The sequence below is a fragment of the Ovis aries genome, chromosome 3, assembly GCF_016772045.2.
Source record: "Ovis aries strain OAR_USU_Benz2616 breed Rambouillet chromosome 3, ARS-UI_Ramb_v3.0, whole genome shotgun sequence".
NCBI classification, from domain to species: domain Eukaryota; kingdom Metazoa; phylum Chordata; class Mammalia; order Artiodactyla; family Bovidae; genus Ovis; species Ovis aries.
Window position 1 is genome coordinate 125,890,543 of NC_056056.1, and position 22,207 is coordinate 125,912,749.

General features: G+C 44.2%; 1 long non-coding RNA gene across 1 annotated transcript in view; it reads left to right on the forward strand.

Moving 5' to 3' along the window:
- The first annotated feature begins 46 nt into the window (after window positions 1-46).
- The window catches only part of LOC132659615 (uncharacterized), a 29,122-nt gene continuing 6,961 nt past the window's right edge, over window positions 47-22,207 (forward strand). Inside the window, exon 1 of the long non-coding RNA XR_009600203.1 lies at window positions 47-21,541. This is a non-coding gene — a long non-coding RNA (uncharacterized LOC132659615). The remainder of the gene's footprint in view (window positions 21,542-22,207) is intronic.

Here is a 22,207-nt window from a genome sequence, read left to right on the forward strand (position 1 = left end):
CTCCCGGTCACTACAACAACGGCGCCCCAGTCAAACCCCGCGCTCCAGGCGTGGCCAGCCGAGCCCCGAGGCTGCGCCCGCGCCGCGAAAAGCCGGACCTCCGCCACCTGGCAAGGCGGACGCCGGGGGATCAGGTGTCGTCACACATCAAAGCCAACGTTTGCTAACACCTGAGCTCCCCCCGGCTTGATACCAGAAGGAGGGTAGTAACCGATACAGGTAGGAGACCGATGGTTGGGAGAGGGTAAGGAACCTGTGATCGATGCAATCAGAATTCTATTACGCGTTAAAGAGACAGCGCGCGCAAATTTGAAGCAGGTCCCGCACAGCTTATTTTTTGATGCAGAAGACAGTTTGATCTGAAATGAGGCGGCTTGCTATTTATTAATATACACAAAAGAAGTAAATCTCTGGAGGACAGACTTGAAGTTATTTAATCACTGTTTTTCACACACGCCCAGAGTGTTATAAATGTAGATGCTGGATAAAGGTGATGAATGAATGAACGGATGTTTTCCATCCATTTAAGGTTTTCTGCTGTGTTTCTGTTTCAGTCTCGTTTGCCTGTGCTTTAGAGCTGCAAATTGATACAGTAGCATATTTGAGGTCTTTAGGAAGACTTAGAAACATATTTTTTGTTCTGTTTAAATTATCCGGACACATGGTAACTATAGACATTGCTACAGCAGACTTTCCTACTAGAGTATCATTTGAGCTTCAGCAACGCTGCGAAGTTGATAGGAAATGTGGCCGACCTTTAGAGATTATAAACTTGATTCTTAGACATTTTGATTTAATTATCAAAAGTTACACAAAGACAGCTCTTCCAGTTTCCAAGTCCGTATCCTTTTTTACCCTGTTACAAAGCTTGAAGAACTCAGCTGAAAGTTACATATAGCATAAAGATTCTTGGCAGCATAAGATGGGATCATAGACCACAGCTGGTAAGATACACTGTCTATACAAATGAAAGGCATACTACACTGTTACAGATTTTCTAACTCGTTGAATTTAGTTGTAATGAATACTGTACATAGCAATCAAGCAAATTTAGACTGAAATATTAGTTCAAGTATATGTTTGTTGAATATCTCCAGGATATTTGGCAGTGAGGGATACAAAAGTGACTGAGATATTTTCCCCTGACTGAGATATTTTCCCCGCCTTTGAGAACTCAACAATCTAGGTTTCTGAGTTTCGTGTGTTAGCATGCATAATGATGGTTTTAGGGGACCTCAGTCTCAAAGATGCTGATTCAGCATATATGAAGTGGAATCAAGGACCCTACAGATGTATTAATAATAAGCCTCTTAGGTGATTGCCTTGGGAGTCTCAGCTGTGTACATTGAGAAACATCACTCTAGTCTAGAAGGTGATGTGTCAAGATTGTTGATACTAGCAACTTATCAGCAAACTGCGGCAGGACTCTAAGCTTTGCTACTTATTCCCAGTCCAGGTTTGACTTTAAAAGAAAAAAAAAAAAGACCAATATATTAAAAAAATAATGCTGGATGCTTGTGGGAACGTAAAAGGAAATAAAGCAGTTCCTAAAAATTTAACCCTGAGGTATATACCCAAGCGTATTAAAAACAGGGACTGGAACAGATAGTTGTACACCAATAGTCATAGCAGTATTATTCACAATAACAAGTAAGTGGAAGCAATTCATGTATCCAACAGATAAATCAGTAAGTAAAATGTGATACATGCAATGCACTGTTACTCAGTCATAAAAAGGAATGAAATTCTGATACATGCTGCAACATGCTATGTGGCGCTTAGCCGATCAATTGTGTCCAGCTTTTTTTGACCCCGTGGACTGTAGCCCGCCAGGCTCCTTTGTCCATGGGGATTCTCCAGGCAAGAATACTGGCGTGGGTTGCCATGCCTTCCCTCCAGGGGATCTTCCCCACCCAGGGATTGTACCCAGATCTCCCACATTGCAGGCGGATTCTTTACCATCTGAGCCACGAGGGAAGCCTGCTGCAGCGTGGGTGAACCTTAAAACATTCTGTTAAGTGAAGGGGCCAAACACAGAAGAACATATACAGTATGATTCCACCTACTGAGGCACCTCAAATATGTGGATTCATGGAGACAGACAGTAGAATGGAGGTTCATAGAACGGACTGGGGATGAGGAAGAATGGAAAGTCACTGTTTAACAGATGTGGAGTTTCTGTTTGAAGTGATGACGTTCTGGAAATAGTGGTGATTGTTACAAAACATTGTGAATATACTTAATGCCATCGAACTGTACACTTAAAATAGTTAAAATGGTAATACTTATGTCTATCTGACTACAATAAAAATAATAAAATACATAATAATTCTGAAAACTCTGAGGATCTCAAAATTTCTCACAGTCAAGATATATCTAATATTGGGTTCGGCAGATTAACAGAAAAAGTTGGAGATGTATAAACTAGCCCAAAAAAAAAGAGAGGAATTTTTTAGGTATGGATTTTTCTCGAAGTCTCTTAGTTAAAAGAGATTCCCAGGTGACAGGCTTCCCTGGTGGCTTAGGGGTAAAGAATCCACCTGCGAATGCCAGAGACATGAGTTTGATCCCTGATCCGGGGAGATCCCACACGCTGTGGAGCAGCTAAGCCCGTGTGGCACACCTACTGAGCTTGTGCTCTGGAGCCCGGGAGTCACGTCGACTGAACTCACCCGCGCCCTGGAGCCCATGCTCCGAAATAAGAGAAGCCGCCGCAGTGGCAAGCCCCGCGCACCGCACCTGAAGAGTAGCCCCTGCTTGCCGCAGCTACAGGAAAGCCCGTGCAGCCGCGAAGACCCAGCACAGCCAGAAATAAATTTAAAAGAAGTTTCCCAGGTGATGCAGTTGGTAAAGAATCCACCTGCCAGTGCAGGAGACCGAAGTGATACATGTTCAATCCCTGGATCAGGCATATCCCCTGGAGGAGAAAAAGGCAGCCCACTCCAGTATTATCACCTGGAAAATCCCAAGGGCAGAGGAGCCTGCTGGGCTACCGTACATAGGGTGGCAAAGGGTCAGTCACGACTGAACATGCACACATGGTTAAAAATAAATTTAACTTTTTTTCCAATTATCAAAAAATGAATATGAATAGAAAAAAAATCACAGATTGTCCCATCACTTAAAAGCTGCTTTAAACATTTTTATTCAAGTACCTATGATACGCTCACCACATGCCAGGTACTCTTCTAAGTACCTTAAAATTTTTGACAAATCTCGTAAGAATCTGATTCAGTTCAGTTCAGTTCAGTCGCTCAGTCATGTCTGACTCTTTGCAACCCCATGAATCACAGCACGCCAGGCCTACCTGTCCATCACCAACTCCCAGAGTTCACTCAAACTCACACCCATGGAGTCAGTGATGCCATCCAGCCATCTCATCCTCTGTCGTCCCCTTCTCCTCCTGCCCCCAATCCCTCCCAGCATCAGAGTCTTTTCCAATGAGTCAACTCTTCACATGAGGTGGCCAAAGTACTGGAGTTTCAGCTTTAGCATCATTCCTTCCAAAGAGCACCCAGGACTGGTCTCTTTAGAATGGACTGGTTAGATAATATTAATTTTTTTCTTCCAGTTTTGTTGAGATCTAACTGAATCACAGCACTGTATAAGATTAGGGCATACAACATAATGAGCTGACTTTCATACATGATGGAATGATTACCACAGTAAGTTTAGTGAACATCCATCATCTCATATAGATACAACATTTTAAAAAATTTATTTTCCTTGTGATGAGAACTCTTAAGATTTACTCTCTTAACTTTCATATATAATATATATCAGTGTTAATGATATTAGTCAAGTTGTACATTGTAGAGAGATGATATTTTTCCTATTTCCCTTGTACAGATGAGGAAATTGACATGCAGAGACATTAAGTTGCTTAGTCACAGGCACACAGCTAGGATGTGGAAGAATTTTAGATTTTAGTGGGGTGCTTCCAGATGCCACCTCTTAATCGCTAAGTCATGATGCCATTTTTTGTGATTGCAAGCACATTAAAAATATGTAAAATTCTGTATCCTACCTAACACTTTTCCCGGGAAGTTTTACAAAAAGCAAGAAATATAACACCTTCTTTATTTCCATTCCACTGGCCTCATTTATTACTCCAAACTGCCCTGTCCATTATTTTCCATATTTACTTTTATTTCTTTTTTGCTATTCCTAAACTTTGCAAATAGCAAAAGCTCAAAGGTCAGTTCAGTTCAGTCACTCAGTCGTGTCCGACTCTGTGACCCCATGGACTGCAGCACACCAGGCCTCCCTGTCCATCACCAACTCCCAGAGTTTACTTAAACTCATGTTCATTGAGTCAGTGACGCCATCTAACCATTTCATCCTCTGTCATCCCCTTCTCCTCCCACCCTTCAATCTTTCCCAGCATCAGGGTCTTCAAATGAGTCAGCTCTTCCCATCAGGTGGCCAAAGTATGCAGTTTCAGCTTTAGCATCAGTCCTTCCAATGAAGATTCAGGACTGATTTCCTTTAGAATGGACTGGCTGGATCTCCTTGCCATCCAAGGGACTCTCAAGAGTTTTCCCCAACACCACAGTTCAAAAACATCAGTTCTTCGGCGCTCAGCTTTCTTCATAGTCCGACTCTCACATCCATACATGACCACTGGAAAAACCATACCTTTGACTAGACGGACCTTTGTTGGCAAAGTAATGTCTCTGCTTTTTAATATGCTGTCTAGGTTGGTGATAACTTTTCTTCCAAGGAGCAAGTGTCTTTTAATTTCATGGCTGCAGTCACCATCTGCAGTGATTTTGGAGCTCAAAGGTGAACATCTGGAAAAATGGCCAAAGTTGGGGACTTTTCCCCCTTAAACTCAAGAATGCTTGAGTTCCTGTAATTCTACTTGCTACAGTGATCATTTGGGGCCTTCTCAGATTACAAATTTATTAATCTGAATGGGAGCCACAATATTTAAAAATCTACAAGTTATCATTAGAAGCCAGGTACAAATGTAGGACAAAATGGATTCTTTATTTAGCCCTCCTTTTCTAGATCCCCCTCAAATCAGAAATTGAGTTGATCCACTTCGACACTCTGAAGGGTTGTTATTTTAGCACCAGTCATTCCAAGGTCTGCTGCTGCTGTTGCTAAGTCACTCAGTTGTGTCTGACTCTGTGCAACCCCGTAGACAGCAGCCCATTAGGCTCCCCCGTCCCTGGGATTCTCCAGGCAAGAACACTGGAGTGGGTTGCCATTTCCTTATCCAATGCATGAAAGTGAAAAGTGACAGTGAGGTTGCTCAGTCGTGTCCGACTCTTCGCCATCCCACAGACTGACCTCCATCCACCAGGCTCCTCCATAGATGGGCCTTTCCAGGCACCGCAGTTCCCTTCAAAGGTTGAGAATTCAGGCATAGCACAGAGGTGCCATCTGCTGTTCATTTCTCTTTATGGCACTTGAACTGAAAAACTGAGCTAGAGTCGGAGACGACTGAGCAACTGAACTGAACTCAACTGAACTGAACCCTTGAACAACATGGGTTTGAACTGCACAGGTCCACTTACAAGTGGTTTTTTTTTTTTTTTCAATAAATATATTGGAATTTTTTTTTGAAAATTTGCAACAATTTGAAAAAACTTTTGGACAAACTATGTAGCCTAGAAATATTAGAAAATTAAGAAATTTAGGTATGTCATGAATGCATAAAAATATGTAAGGTTCTGTCTATCCTTACATAGGCATAAGGTGAGTGATATTTCATATTAAACGAATAGTGTGTTAGCCTTCTTTTGTTTTATAATTTTTCTTTCGAAGAATTACATCATAGAGTATGCCTCTCCCTTGTAATCAGAGAAACTGCATATCAGCCTAGCATCACAGGTAAGTTTTTTTTGATATAATAATGTTTCCAATACTGTACTGAAGACTGTAATACTGTATGCTATAATAGTTTCCCTGCTGGCTCAGTCCGTAGAGTCTGCCCACAGTGTGGAAGACCCTGGGATTCAATCCCCAAGTCAGGAGGATCCCCTGGAGAAGGAAGTGGCAACCCCTCGAGTATTCTCGCCTGGAGGATTCCATGGACAGAGGAACCTGGTGGGCTACAGTCCGTGAGCTCACAAAGAGTCAGACATGACTGAGTGACTTACACTGTATGCTATAAAAATTTTATATTGATTATTCGTGAGTGTATAGGCTAGGCTATCATGAAGCATTTGTATTGATTACACCAGGCTACAATAAAGCGATCATGTTGCTGCTACTTCATTATCAATGCAGAAACTGTTATACCTCTAAACAAGTATGGATTTCTTTTTCATATTACCTTTCATTTTTGATGTCTAGTGTTAGTAATATGTATAACACCTACAGTGTTTTGTATTATATAAGACAATATTGACGTAGATAGAGGCAGATGATTCATTTTGTAAACAGATGACATAAACTTATGGTATGGATAATACAATACAGTACTGTAAGTGTATTGTCTCTCCCCTGTGATTTTCTTGATAACATTTTCTCTAGTTTATTGTAAGAATTCAGAATATATCAAGTATAACATACAAAATAGATGTTAATCAACTGTGTATGTTATCAGTAAGGCTTCCAATCAACAGTAGGCTATCAGTAAAACTTTTCGAGGAGTCAAAAGTTATACATGGATTTTCAGCTGCCCAGCATTGTTCAAAGGTTCCTGATGCTGGGAAAGATTGAGGGCAAAGGAGAAGGGGGCAGCAGAGGATGAGATGGTTACCTAGCATCACGGACTCAATAGACATGAGTTTGAGCAAACTCCAGGAGATAGTGAGGGACAGGGAAGCCTGGCCTGCTGCAGTCCATGGGGTCGCAAAGAGTTGGATACAATTTAGCAACTGAACAACTACCTGTAGCCTGTTGCCCGGCAGTTTCACTCTCTTCTGGATACAGTTGCTTCATAGTAGAGGAGAATACATAGAAAGGAAAGTACCAGATCCTTCTGAACCATTAAAGCATTAACCTTTTTTCTTTTAAAGGCTGTGAATGATTTATGTCAATTAACATTAAGTCACCAAGTCCTATCAACTACATTCTCACAACTGATTTTCCCATCTTTCTGTTCTTTTGGCTCCAGCCCCTCTATAGACCCTCTGCCTCTGCCTCCTGGAGTATTTCTGTAATCCCAACTTACTTTCCGATTTCCAGACTTACCTGTGTCTGTCTATCCTTCTTGGTGCTAACAAATAGGTAAGGATCATCAGGGTAGCCAAAGTACCAATTCCCACCTCAGAGATTTTAATTTAGAAAATCTGATGTGAATACAAGAAATCTATAGGTTCTCAAACAAGCTTTCCAGGTGATTATAATGTGCATTAATATTTGGGAGCCACTGGGCAAATCATGCCACAGGACTTCTTTAAATGCATTTTGTCGCTACCTGGTCTAAGCCTCAAACCAAGTCTTAGTTTATATTCAACCATCACTTCAAGGGATTCCCTGATAGCTCAGTTGGTAAAGAATCTGACTGCAATGCAGGAAACCCCGATTTGATTCCTGGGTTGGGAAGATCCGCTGGAGAAGAGATAGGCTACCCACTCTAGTATTCTTTTGCTTCCCTTCTGGCTCAGCTGGTAAAGAACCAGCCTGCAATGCGGGAGACCTGGGATTGACCCTGGGTTGGGAAGATCTCCTGGAGAAGGGAAAGGCTGTTCACTGTAGTATTCTGGACTGGAGAACTCTATGGACTGTATATTCCATGGGGTCCCAAAGAATCGGACGGGACTGAGTGACTTTCACTTTCACTTTCACCCATCTCCCCCAAGCCAACAGTTAAGCTATTGCAGAAAATTCCTGCAGGAAATGAGCATTAGGATCACCTGAAGGGCTTGCTTGTTAAACTGCAGAGAGCTGAGTCCACTTGAGAATTTCTGGTTCAGTAGATGAAGAGTCTGAGAATTTGCATTTATAATTACTAGGGTCGATGCTTATGCTATCAATGAATTATTTTATGGAAATCCGCAGAATAAAAAATAAAAAGTGGTGGTAGCAGGGTTAGGGAAAGAGACAGGAAGTAGAATCTGGTGTTTGCCAGGGGCTCAGGGGAGAAGGAGATGCGGAGTTACTATTTTATGGGTGTAGAGATTCAGTTTGAGAAGATAAAGTATATCTAGGTGGATGTATAGTAAATTTTATATTGAGTGTATCTTACCAAAATTGAAAACAAAAGTAAGAGAGAAGTATTGAAGGGAAAGAAAGCACGTAAGTAATGGCATCCTGTTTGGGGGGTGAACTTCAGTAGAACGGAGGGCACTGTTGGGGTGCTGGCAGTAGGGATGTAAAAAAAATTTGAGAGTTGACATAAATAGAGCTTCCCAGATGGCACTAGCGGTAAGAATCCATCTGCCAATGAAGGAGACATGAGAGACATAGGTTTGATCCCTGGGTTGGGAAGAGGCCCTGGAGGAGGGCATGGCAACCCACTCCAGTATTCTTGCCTGGATTCCACGAACAGAGGAGCCTCGCTGGTCCCAGTCCATGGGGTCGCACAGAGTCGGACACGACTGCAGCGACTTAGCACACGCGCATGTGACATAAATGGAATGAAGGGAGGGGCAGAGAAACTGAAGTGCTGTCCTTGGTCCTGAACCAACAGTGCAGTGCAGTTCAGTCACTCAGTCGTGTCCGACTCTTTGCGACCCCATGAATCGCAGCACGCCAGGCCTCCCTGTCCATCACCATCTCCCGGAGTTCACTCAGACTCACATCCATCGAGTCAATGATGCCATCCAGCCATCTCATCCTCTGTCCTCCCCTTCTCCTCCTGCCCCCAATCCCTCCCGGCATCAGGGTCTTTTCCAATGAGTAAACCCTTCACATGAGGTGGCCAAAGTCCTGGAGTTTCAGCTTTAGCATCATTCCTTCCAAAGAAATCCCAGGGCTGATCTCCTTCAGAATGGACTGGTTGGATCTCCTTGCAGTCCAAGGGACTCTCAAGAGTTTTCTCCAACACTAGAGTTCAAAAGCATCAATTCTTTGGCACTCAGCTTTCTTCACAGTCCAAATCTCACACTCATACATGACCACTGGAAAACCATAGCCTTGACTAGATGGAACTTTGTTGGCAAAGTAATGTCTCTGCTTTTCAATATGCTATCTAGGTTGGTACCTGTTGGCAAATGGTTATCAGACCTGACTTCAGACACTGATAACTCTTTTTTTTTTTTTTAAGACATATAGTTTAATTTTCTAAAGAAAGAATGTAGCTTTTATTGTCTCAGAATAAATAAAATCATGATAATAATTCACAATTTACTTAGCTTCTTTCATGTATTTTGACAGTTGTATCAGGTTTTCACTTGTAAGAATTTTCTCCTTTTTCCCATTACGAAGGCAACACATGCCTCCCTTCCCCTCTCCATCCTAATCATGAGCTTATGCATTAGAAGGTCATTTGAGGTAAAGCATCACTATGACTTGTCAAGTAAGTGTGTAAGAGGGATGAAGGGGAAGATGGAATTGAAGATGGCTGACAGGTCTTTGCTTAAATGACACTCCTCAAAGAGGCTTCAGAGACTACTTAGTGTGGCTCCTCTTTCCAGTCATTCCCTATCCAATTACCATCTTTGATTTTCTTCATAGTCTTAGCTATTCCCTCTGCCTTTACTTCCATACAATCTTTGCAGGACCCCCTTTTTTCCTTCACTTCAGTCTCAGGAGCTTTTTAAAAATTCATGACTCATTTCATTCTATACCACATCAAACTTTTATTTTTCTTCAAGCATGTATGCCTTAAAAATAGTCAAATGATTTTAAAAGACATTTCACTAAAGAAGATATATAAATGGTCAGTAAGCATGAAGAGATTCCCGACATCATTAATCATTCAGTTCAGTCGTTCCGTCGTGTCTGACTCTTTGCGACCCCATGGACTATAGCACGCCAGGCCTCCCTGTCCATCACCAACTCCCAGAGTTTACTCAAACTCATGTCCATTGAGTCAGTGATGCCATCCAACCATTTCATCCTCTATCATCCCCTTCTCCTCCCACCCTTCAATCTTTCCCAGCATCAGGGTCTTTTCAAATGAGTCTGCTCTTCCCATCAGGTGGCCAAAGTATTGAAGTTTTAGCTTCAGCATCAGTCCTTCCAATGAAGATTCAGGACTGATTTCCTTTAGAATGGACTGGTTGAATCTCCTTGCCATCCAAGGGACTCTCAAGAGTTTTCCCCAAAACCACAGTTCAAAAGCATCAGTTCTTCAGTGCTCAGCTTTCTTTATAGTCCAACTCTCACATCCATACATGACTACTAGAAAAACCATAGCTTTGACTAGACAGACCTTTGTTGGCAAAGTAATGTCTCTGCTTTTTAATATGATCTCTAGGTTGGCCATAACTTTTCTTCCAAGGAGTAAGCATCTTTTAGTTTCATGGCTGCAATCACCATCTGCAGTGATTTTGGGGCCCCCCAAAATAAAGTCTATCACTGTTTCTCCATCTATTTCCCATGAAGTGATGGGACCAGATGCCATGATCTTCATTTTCTGAATGTTGAGCTTTAAGCCAACTTTTTCACTCTCCTCTTTCACTTTCATCAAGAGGCTCTTTAGTTCTTCTTCACTTTCTGCCATAAGGGTGATGTCATCTGCATATCTGAGGTTATTGATATTTCTCCTGGCAATCTTGATTCCAGCTTGTGCTTCATCCAGCCCATGTTTCTTATTATGTACTCTGCATATAAGTTAAATAAGCAGGGTGACAATATACAGCCTTGACGTACTCCTTTTCCTATTTGGAACCAGTCTGTTGTTCCATGCCCAGTTCTAACTGTTGCTTCCTGATCTGAATACAGATTTCTCAAGAGGCAGGTCAGGTGGTGTGGTATTCCCATCTCTTTCAGAATTTTCCAGTTTGTGGTGATCCACACAGTCAAAGGCTTTGGCATAGTCAACAGAGCAGAAAATAGATGTTTTTCTGAAACTCTGTTGCTTTTTTGATAATCCAACGGATATTGGCAATTTGATGTCTGGTTCCTCTGCCTTTTCTAAAACCAGCTTGAACATCTGGAAGTTCTCAGTTCACGTACTGTTGAAATCTTGCTTGGAGAATTTTGAGCATTACTTTACTAGTGTGTGAGATGAGTGCAATTGTGCAGTAGTTTGAGCATTCTTTGGCATTGCCTTTCTTTGCGATTGGAAGGAAAAGTGACCTTTTCCAGTCCTGTGGCCACTGTTGAGTTTTCCAAATTTGCTGGCGTATTGAGTGCAGCAATTTCACAGCATCATCTTTCAGGATTTGAAACAGCTCCACTGGAATTCTATCACCTCCACTAGCTTTGTTCGTAGTGATGCTAATCATTAGAGAACTATAAATCAGAACCACAATGAGATACTACTTCACAGCCACCAGGATGGCTATAGTAAAAAAGATGAACAACCTTAGGTTGCAAGGATGTTTCAACGTATGCAAATCAGTAAATATGATGCATCACATTAAAAAGATGAAAGACAAAAATCATATAATCATCATGTGCCAAGCCAATATGTCTTGGCATGATGTGTGATCATTTATGTGTTTTCTCCCTCAGTAGCTCTTACCAAATCATGGTGTATATCAGTTAATGGCATCTTAAACTCCCCAAAAATAGCCTGCTATGTCCTCTTCTGGGCATCGACATCCTGTGTTGGATCAGGAGTTCCCGAAATACTGCCTGAAGACATGAAAAAGTAATCTATTCATACGTGCCCTGATTTATTGCCACTGAGGCAGAGTCACTAGCTGACTTCTCTCCTGCTGCTGCTGCTGACAGATTCTGCTGTCAAATTACACACAGGCTAATCTCTTTCTGATGACTACTCAGAACAACAAAAAGCTAAAAAAATATTGGGTAGGGGTCTTGGAAAGTGTTTCAATTTCTGTTACAGGTGAGAAACCAAAGATCCCTGAAGGCTCACTGACTCCCACACTGTTCAGCTAGACCATCACGGAGCCAACCCTACAAGTCAACGCTCCAGAATTCCAGGTCAGCAGGGCTGGCCCTTGACTACGAATGCGTCATCTATATTCAAGATGACCTCAGCCAGAGGTTATGACTTTTTAATCCATCTTTTTATCCAGACTTAGTGGAAGTCTTATAGTCTCTATGGAATATACTTATGGTCCTCAGACTATACTGATATATTCATGATATAAACATTATTAAGCACACTACTATGAACTACACAATATTTTAAATAAAAATATAAGGAAAAATGAGAACAAAGATAGAAAACTCACTTACCTTCGAGGCCCAAGCGGATAACAATAATGAGTGAGACAGGCTAGACTGTAGGGTTACCAGATACAATAGAGTGTCCTAACTGAATTGCGTGAGTTACACAAGACATACACTGGAAACAGTACAATAAAATCGCTGTATATCTGAACTTCAGGAATTTGCAGGGAATTAGAAAGTGCCGGCCCCTCTCACCTGAAGGGGGCAGCTGCCACTCAATCTCAGAGGTTGTTGCCATGGGAAACATAGCCCTCCATAAACTGGAAATCCAGGCTTCTAGTCAAACTCTCCCACACTGTAAAAGTTGTAAACTGATTTGGAAAAATTTACAGACTACTTGGGGGTGGGGGGAGAATCATGTCTGTAGATTCTGACGGTGTTTAAGGGAGCCCCCGAATAAGGCTTCTCTTTCCCACCCAAGTGGGGAAGCAGTTGAGCCCTACAGGTTTCAGACACATGGAGGTCGAAATGCCAGCATTCATATCACCAGTGCTGTAACAACAATGGATTTGGCTTAAGTATTAAGGATATGGGCTTCCCAGAAGCAGCTAGTGGTAAAGAACCTGCCTGCCAATGCTGGAGACAGATGGGGGTGGTGTGGGGGGTTGTGTTCGATCCCTGATTGGGAAGCTCCTCTGCAGGAGCGCATAGCAACCCACTCCAGTATTCTTGCCTGGAGGATTCCATGGACAGAGAAACCTGGGGGGCTACTGTCCTTGGGGTCACAAAGAGTGGGCCACGACTGAGCGACTGAGCATGCGTGTGAGCATTAAGGATATAACCAGACAGACTCCTAGCAGGCTCCTAAAGTGAACTAACTGCTCTCACCCTACCCAGCCGTTCACTCCAGCAAAGCAGAGTTTACCCTTCAATGAAAAAAGCAAACTGGAATACTCCCTCTTCGCAGACAAAAGAGGCAGGACGTGGAGAGAGGCGCAGCTGGGTGTGCTCCGCCCCTTCTTCCCGACTCCGACTCCGGGGCAACTCTGCGACAAGGAAAGCCAAAGGGGAGAGGAGGTGGATGCTTTAATTTCTGAAATAAAACCGTTTTGAATTGGAGGTGTACTGGAAGGCATTTTATTATCAGTGAAAGAACAGATGAGGCATGGGGCTTCCCCCTCCCCCTTGCACCCCACCTCTGAGATTTCACACAGAGAGGAAGAAGCAGGCCTTTGGGTAAGTTTGAATGGGCAGAAGAAGAAAAGAAATTGTTTTCTAATTGCACCTTATGAATCCCACTTTTTTACTCACATAAATGTTGCAGATATTTTTAGTTTGAATAACTGAAAACCCATCTCAAACTGGCTTGTGTAACAGATGTGGGCACAGTGTGGTCAAGACCACAGATCTGTTTCCCATGGTTCTCTCAGATCTGCCTCTCCCCAAGCTGGCTTCTTGCTCAGACCCAGCACCCTGCGTGGCTTCAAAATGCAAACTGGCAGCAGATGTAGCTACATGTTCTCGGTTCACTTCTGAAGGGGCGAGCATTACTTCCTGAAAGGAAGGGTCAGAGATTCTCAGTTCCCTGCTGAGTAGAACACCTGCGAAGAAATCCCTGTGGCTAGGGAAATGCCATGTTCTGGCTGGATTAGGCTTGTATAAATTAATCCAGCCAATGCGACATAATTAAACTAGCCAGGATCCTTCCACAAACACTAGTGAAAAGGCAGACACAACCAAAATGCAAGGCTGCTACCAAGTAGGATGGAAACGGCATGAGTGTGAGATGGGGAAAATGGACACCATGGGAGGTGAGGACGGACTGAATAGAAGACATGGCTGTTGACCCATGACCTCTGAAGAGGAAAAGGGATTGGGGAGAGGCCAGGAGGAGAGTAGACTGTAAAGGGGTTGAACACGGAGTGTGAAAGGGCTCTGCAGATCGGTGAATTAATCGAAGAATCCTGGAGCGCTAAACAGCACATTATATTATGGAAACTGTAAGGAGTTGATTTGTTGGCGCACCAGGTACCAGGGAGATGAGGGAGAGATAAGAGTGTCAACCCGAGGAATTTGGACACAGGATGAGTAGAACTGTTAGGAGCTAGAAGCCACTCTCAAATAGAGCAACTGAGAGCTTGGTAAAGGGACTGTTTACAACGCTGTGGGAAGAATTGAGGGAAATAACAGAGATACCCTGTGTTGCCGTTGTTCCATTGCCAAGTTGTCTGATTCTTTGTGACCCCATGGACTGCAGCATGCCAGGATTCCCTGTCCCTCTTTATAAAGGCATAAAGAGACTTGCTGTATTATAAGGTATTAGCAACACAAAGTCATTGCCATTCCTAGGTCTGAAGGGGAACAGAGAGAGCCAACACCAAAGGACCAGAAATCTCAGGGTCTAATGACAGGAGCTGTGGTCTTTTCTTGAAGGGTGCTGTTGTCTGCTCTTAGAAACCTGGCTGGGAGGAGCCTGCAGAAGTAATACCCTAGACCTCGGTGCTGGTGACTTCCATTGGTTAGGATAAACTAGACGTTGGTGGCTGAGGGATATTATCAAGGCAGTCTATTACAAGTCAGCATCCTGGGGCCCAGAGCACAGTGGCAAGTGGTGGAATGTAGACCTAAAGGGACAAACAGGAAACAGCCAGCACAGAAGGAGGGTGAGCACCTGGAGGAATAAACAAAATCTCAGAGAGCATCCTGTGGGTCCCAGGAAATTACTGAAAATTTCAAAGTTGGAGCAACACTGGCCTCTAGAGGGAGCTCAAGGCTTTCTGTCCTTGCACTCACTGGCTCTAGAGACCAAACATCAATAGAGGCGTAAAGAAGAAATACATAGATTCCATGGAAAAAGCCCTTAGCTAGGAGATGGAACTCGGAAGTGGAAAGGAATTGCTCCCAGAAATGGAAATTTTCCCTTTGCACTTAGATTTGCTACATTTGGGTTGATTTGTAATAATACCAATTAAATAAATCAAAACTGCCACTAAGCATTATTTATTCACTGGATGCCAAGTTTTAGTACAGCGTTTAGTACAATTTTTCAAGGAATACACCACTTAAATTCCCATTTTACAGATTAGGGGACTGGGAGAGCCTGGATTTGGACCCACATAAGGCTGGGCCACTCTGCTCCTTTTTTCTTCCAGGTAACTGGTTTAGTCCACTAAAGGTTGCCCTTCCTTAGAAGCCTAATAAAGCCACATAGCCTAATAAAGCCAGGGCAGGGTCCAGGGAAAAGGAGCTTGAAGGTGGAAGAAGCTTTCTATGTTAGGGCTTATCTTCATTGAACAATTTTAAGCACATATTTAATGACTGACACTGACTACCTGCCAGGCTCTGGACCAGGTGCCAAGGTTCCCCAGGCGAGCAAGAGGAGAGCACGACCACACAGCACCCAAGGGAGTCCAGAGTCTGCCGAGCAGAGGCGCATCCCGAGTCTATGACACGCCGCCTGGCTGAGCGGGGCCAGATACTTAACGTCACTCAATGCTCTGTTTCCTCATCCATAAAACATACACAGTAGATAAATACTACTTAAGAGCAACGCCATGGGAGCCTCCCTGGTGGCGCAGTGGTAGAGAGTCCACCTGTCAATGCGGGAGACGTGGGTTTGATCCCTGATCTGGGAAGACTCCACGCGGCGTGGAGCAGCTAGGCCTGTGAGCTATAACTACGGAGCCTGAGCTCTCGCGCCTGGGAGCCGCGACTACTGACGCCCGTGCACCCTACGGCCCTCTGCAGCAAGAGGAGCTGTCGCGATGAGAAGCCCGCACGCCACAGCCAGAGAGCAGCCCCGCCTCTGCAGCTGGAGAAAAACCTGATCAGCAATGAAGACTCAGCAGAGCCGGAAAGAAAGAAAGAAAGAACAGCACTGCACATGTTAATGTTACGAAGGTATGAGCCGCTGTCTTTAGGACATGCTGTCAGCCTCTGAAGCTTCTACAGTGGACGGAGAGATAGAAAGACAAGGTCAGGTTTTTGGCCTGAGGAACCAAAGGAATCAAAAAGACCATACTGCCACATTGGCAAGGTCCAGGGTTATAAGGGGGAAAAAAAAAAAAAAAAAGTCTTCTGGAGGGTCTAAGGAGACTCAGTTCAGCTGTTGGTTTAGGGGTCAGAGCTCTAAGTTCCGAGGCGGCAGACAGCTCTCCTCTGGCATTCCGACTCTGATCAGTTGATCTTGGCTGCCTAGACCAACAGTCAGAGGGCTTCTCAGACTATATGCAGGATTAATGGAAAGGATGCCCCGAGCCAGAGAAGGTGTCTGCCGTTGATTCCGGATTGAGAGGGGAGAGCACGTGATTCTAGAAGTGTGCTCTTTTGCCTGGAACATTGCCTGAGCAGGGTCCGCTGGGGAGGACTCGGAGGTCCTGACTCAAGTCTGAGATGAAGGTAAGCCCCCGGCTTCCCAACCTGTCCAGGACTGTCCTTGACTCAGCACTGAAGGAATCCCCTCAATCTCAGACATACCCCAATTCACGTCACACGCTTTTTCTACCTGACAACGCTTAACAAAACAAACAGCAACCAAGAACTATGAACTCAGACCAGTCGGGATGACTGGTTTCTTTCTTTCTTTTTTTCAGTCTGTGGAAAGGCATGGATTCTGGCCTACTGTAATGTGTTGGCCTGTATATCCCCTAAATTTCCCTTCTCCTCACAGCAGCCAACGGTATCTCAATTTCTCAGCGATTCTTCCCTGCTCTATCCACTGGAAGTCTTAGCAGGAAACAGATGGCACTCTCAATGGGGTTTAACTGAAAAGCATTGTGCGCAGGGATTATTTACAGAGGCGTGGGCAGGGTTAATGGGGCCGACAAGATCTAGGGAGACACCCAGGGATTAGCCCTCAGCCCCAGAGACGAGTGCAGCTCTCGGTGTGCTGAGAGCTGAGCTGCCCAGGGAGACCCACGGCTGGGAGCTGGAGCCTTGGCCAGCAGGAGCCCAGGGAAGGCGGATGCACCCCCGACCTCGCCCGCCTCCTGCCCGCTGGCCTCCTGCCAGTGCCTCCGGTCAGAGGGCAGGGAAAGCATGCCAGGCGCCTGGTGCAGTAGTGGTCAGACTCCAGGCCCCAGAGCCTGGCCAGAAAGGACAAAGAAAAGAGCTAAGAAGAACCAGGCCAGGCCGCCCTGCTGTCACTCAGCTTCCATTCTAGTCCCTTCCTCCCCTGGAGAAAGCAGCTCAGGTCCCCAGCCATGAGAACACTCAGTGTCATCACTGAGGGATGACGGGTTCGTTCCTGCTCCTTCCTGGACGCTAAACCCAGCAGGGCGTGAGGCGGCCAGGAGAGGCAGATGAGGGGCAAGCAGGGACAGCAGAGTCTGGCTGCTGCAGCCCCAGGCCTGAGCAGATCTAACGTGACCATCCTGACTTCCTTCTCCCGCCCGCTCTGCGCATGATGCCCTGACTCTCAGCTAGCACCCTGGCCGTGAAGGCAGTGCTGACCTGAAGGAATGAGCCAACCTTTCAATTCCTCAGGACCCAGCCATCATACTCAGTGCCCTGTCATTATGGAGTTGCTCTGGTCTCCCATTGACCATGTCAGCCACACAGGGAGTGCAGTGAACCCCATGGGCTCCAGTCACAGCACTGTCCCCATTTGGTAGCAATCCAATTTCTCCTTGTTAAACAGAATCAATCACACTGGCCCATAGAAACACCCAATGCTTTACCCTTAATTATGGCAGGCACAGCCGGAGATGGCCATGGGGCATTTTCAGGGCTGAGCAATGGAAATATGCCTCCCTGTTTGGCACAAGGACCACAGACTCACTAGATACAAAATGTTTCAGGGACAGGAAGATAACCTTCTTGAAGAGGGTTATTCAGGGAACAGTGAGAGAAGCCACTTCCGCCTCCACCCTGGGTGCCTACAGGCATATACTCAGCACCTTGTATTGACCACTGATCTGACCACTTGATGAACAACACTCCAACCTCACACCAGGTCGTCTCCCTTGCCACACCCCCTTCCATAAACCAAATCTTCAATAAGTCAGACAAAGACAAGTACCATGTGATATCCCTTATACCTGGAATCCAAAAATAATGATACAAATGAATCTTAAAAATGAACAAATGAAATTATTTACAAAACAGACACAGATTTAGAAAACTAACTTGATCCACCAAAGGAGTAAGTTTGGGGGGGGGGAGGGATAAATCAGGGATTGACATACACACACTACTATAAATAAAATAGATAATCAACAAGGACCTAGGGCTTCCCTTGTGGCTCAGCTGGTAAAGAGTCTGCCTGCAATGCAGGAGACCTGGGTTTGATCCCTGGGTTGGGAAGATCCCCTGGAGAAAGGAAAGGCTACCCACTCAAGTATTCTGGCCTGGAGAATTCCATGGACTGTATAGTCCATGGGGTCACAAAGAATGAGACACGACTGAATGACTTTCACTTTCACTTTTCATTGTAAAGCACAGGGAGCTCTATTCAATATCCTAAAAAAACTTACGCAGGAAAAGAATCTGAAAAAGAATGGATATATGGGTACAGATAACAGAGAAGGCAATGACACCCCACTCCAGCACTCTTGCCTGGAAAATCCATGAACAGAGGAGCCTGGTAGGCTGCAGTCCATGGGGTCTCGAAGAGTCGGGCACGACTTCACTTTCACTTTTCACTTGCACGCATTAGAGAAGGAAATGGCAACCCACTCCAGTGTTCTTGCCTGGAGAGTCCCAGAGACAGAGGAGCCTAGTGGGCTGCCGTCTATGGGGTCGCACAGAGTCGGACACGACTAAAGCGACTTAGCAGCAGCAGCAGCAGCAACAACGGCTTTGCTGTGCACTCGAAACCAGCACAGCATTGTAAATCAACTACACTCGAATATAAAACGCAAATTACAGTGAAGAAAACTGAGACTTCAGTACGACATTCCACCATTCCATCAAGCCAGGCGCTTCTCGGTGATGTAAGAAACAATGGATTTCCTGATGTCAGCTCTCAGTACCACAGTTATTCCACGGTAAGTGAGTTCCGCAGTCAAAGGCAGTGATGTGCCTGGTACCATGGGGGTGAAGAAGGCGGTCTATCAACCACCTATGACGATGCTGGCAGAAGCATGATGAGCAATAAAGGGGGATCACTCTCCAGAATACGCAAGTATTCCCATAAAGACGCATTATAGCACTGTCTCTTCTAAACTTGAGTGGTCCAAAATAATTGACCTGAATGGCTGATGCTCCTAGGGAACGGCGCCTGGACTCGGGCTTGGATTCTGGTTTAGAAAGTTGGATACTGCGGCTCAGGGGCTAGATCAACTGTGGTGAGAGGAAATGCACATTTTTGTCCCCATGTATTGCGTCTATCTCGGTTCCCACAGCCGCTTGGTACTTGAGCCATTTCTGCAAGTGCGCAGATGGCCAGGGGAGGGGGCTCACTGACGAACAGGGCGTAGGCCATCTTGCCACCTCCTTACTTAGCCTTCCACGCAATGACTGTCCTCTGGGGGCCGTTTACATGAGACTCAAGTCACTTCAAACACTGCGGCCATTCTTAGGGGTCCACGACAATTTCCCTGCAGATGATCTTGGCATCAGCCTTCCAAGATGTTTAAAAATCACTGAGTCCCTGATTAGTCCATGCACCTGTTAGCTATTGCCCATGAAACAGTATATTTCAGGAAAACTCATGTTACCTCTTTTTTCATGTCAAGTGACCAGCCAGATGTACTGCCTGAAGTTCTATCAGAGGGAGATTTCCCTCTGAATTGCAGAGCCACCCTAGACAGATACATCCTTAAATCGGGCCAGAGTCCCCCTGTCTTCTGATTATTTGGTCAGAAGGAATTCCCTGAGGCCAGAGGTAACGTTTGAGGGAGAGATGGGAAACAGCAAGAAGTCTGAGTCATCTGCTTCTGCAGTGAAGAGAAGTGCTGAGAATAGAACTGGGGATGTGAAGGGATAAGGGATAACAGCTCACCCACATGCGTGCAAGTTCCTTACCCTTAAATTTAAATGGGATTTAAAGGAAACTTCAGTAAGCGTCTTCTTACTTTATGTGAGAAATTCTTACAGATATAACAGCATCGATATATTCAAGCCAAGAATAATAAAGGAATAATAACTTAGTACTTGACATATATTTCTGAAGCACAATGTATTTCTTAGTCCATCTTAAATGTACCTGAGGTAAAAGTAGATGCTTCTTACATCTGAGCTTAATTGATTTTTGCCAGGAAGTCTGTTTGGAAATGTGAGCTTCTGATACATTCCTTATGCTTGTGCTTTGTAAAACATTTCATTTTTCTGTTTTCTTTCTTAGTGAGGGGGAAAAAAATCACATCAGTTCTATAAGATCAGTTGTATACACGCAATCTTAAAACTGCTGGAGCCCCAATATGGAGTCTTTAAAATAAATGTGCTTAAGCTAAGCCATGATGTCAGAAGTCATGAAAGGTAGCATAAGGGGGCATCTAGCAGCTGATAATGTGTGTTTCTTCTTCTGGGCATTGATTACACAGGAAACTTCATTTTGTGAAATTACAACAAGCTACATGCTTATGATAGATGTACTCTTGTACATGTCTGTTACACTTCAATAGGAAGGGAAAAATAAAATGCATTTTATATAATCATGACATTCTTGCAAAAGTTTTCCCAAGCTAGAAATTAGATTAGACAATTTTGCAAAATGCTGTGCAATTAGTGCCTTTTTCTAACTAACCAACCCACCAAAATCATGTATTTGAAGGTCTAGGATGCACAGCATTGCATTAAATATTGTCCATAGCCTTGTGGGGAGAGCAACATATCTACATTAAAAGCGATTAATTCACAAGAGAAATAATTATTGAGTACCTACCAAGTAGCAGACACTATTCTAGACTCGTGAGCTTACACAAGTGAGCAAAACAGGCAGGATTCTTGTCCTTGTGGAACTGATGGCCTAGTGAGCGAACACAGCCAGTTAGCAACAGACAGTAAGTAAACTGAATGATGTGTCAGATGGTGACTTGGGATGTTCAAGAAAGTCGAGCAGTGTGAGAGGGATTGGGAGTGTTGTGAGGGGAGCTGCAATTTTAAATAAGATGTTCAGGGAGGTGTTACTAAGAAGGTGATACTTAAGTAAAAATGCCCAACTATTTGTGACCCATGGAGTGTAGCCCACCAGGCTCCTCTGTCCATGGAATTCTCCAGGCAAGAATACTGGAGTGGGTTGCCATTCCCTTCCCCAGGGGATCTTCCCAACCCCGGGATTGAACCTGTGCCTTTGCACACAGATCTTTTCACCATCTGAGCCACCTTGGAAGCCCCAAAAGAAGATGCTATCTATGTGTAAAGGTGGAGGAAAGGAATCCAGGCAGAGGATACATGAGCCAGGAAAGGACCTGATGAGTTCCAGCCAAGGAAACCACTGAATTAAGATAAGGTGAGTCAAGGGAGAAGGCGTGGTTGTGAGGTGAGGGAATTAATGGAAGGAAAGATAGCTGTAAGCTGCTCTATGATTTTGGTATTTACTTTCAATGAAATGGGGCAAGAATCTGAGTAAGGGAGTATCATGAGCTGTCATGCATTTTGAAAGCATCTAGTTGCTTTTTGTGACTAGATGGCAAAGGAGGAAGAGTAGTAGGAAAGGAGAGCCTCCTGCACTGTTGGTGGGAATGTCAATTGGTGCAGCCACTATGGAGAACGGTATGGAGTTTCCTTTAAAAACTAAAACTCAAGTTACCATATAATCAAGCAGTCTCACTCCTGGGCATAAAAAAATAAAAATAAAAAAACCTGAAAACTCTAATTTGAAAAGATACATGCACCCTAATGTTCATAGCAGCACTGTTTACAATAGCTAAGACATGGAAGCAACCTAAGTGTCCATTAACAGAAAAAGAGATAAAGAAGATATGGCAGATAATATATATGCTATATACATATGTAACATATATATATATATAGACACACACACACACACAGTGGGATAGTATTTAGCTGTAAAAAGAATGAAACTATGCCATTTATAGCAACATCAATGGACCTAAGGGATGATTATACTAAGTGAAGTAAATCAGACAAAGACAAATATCACATGATATCACCT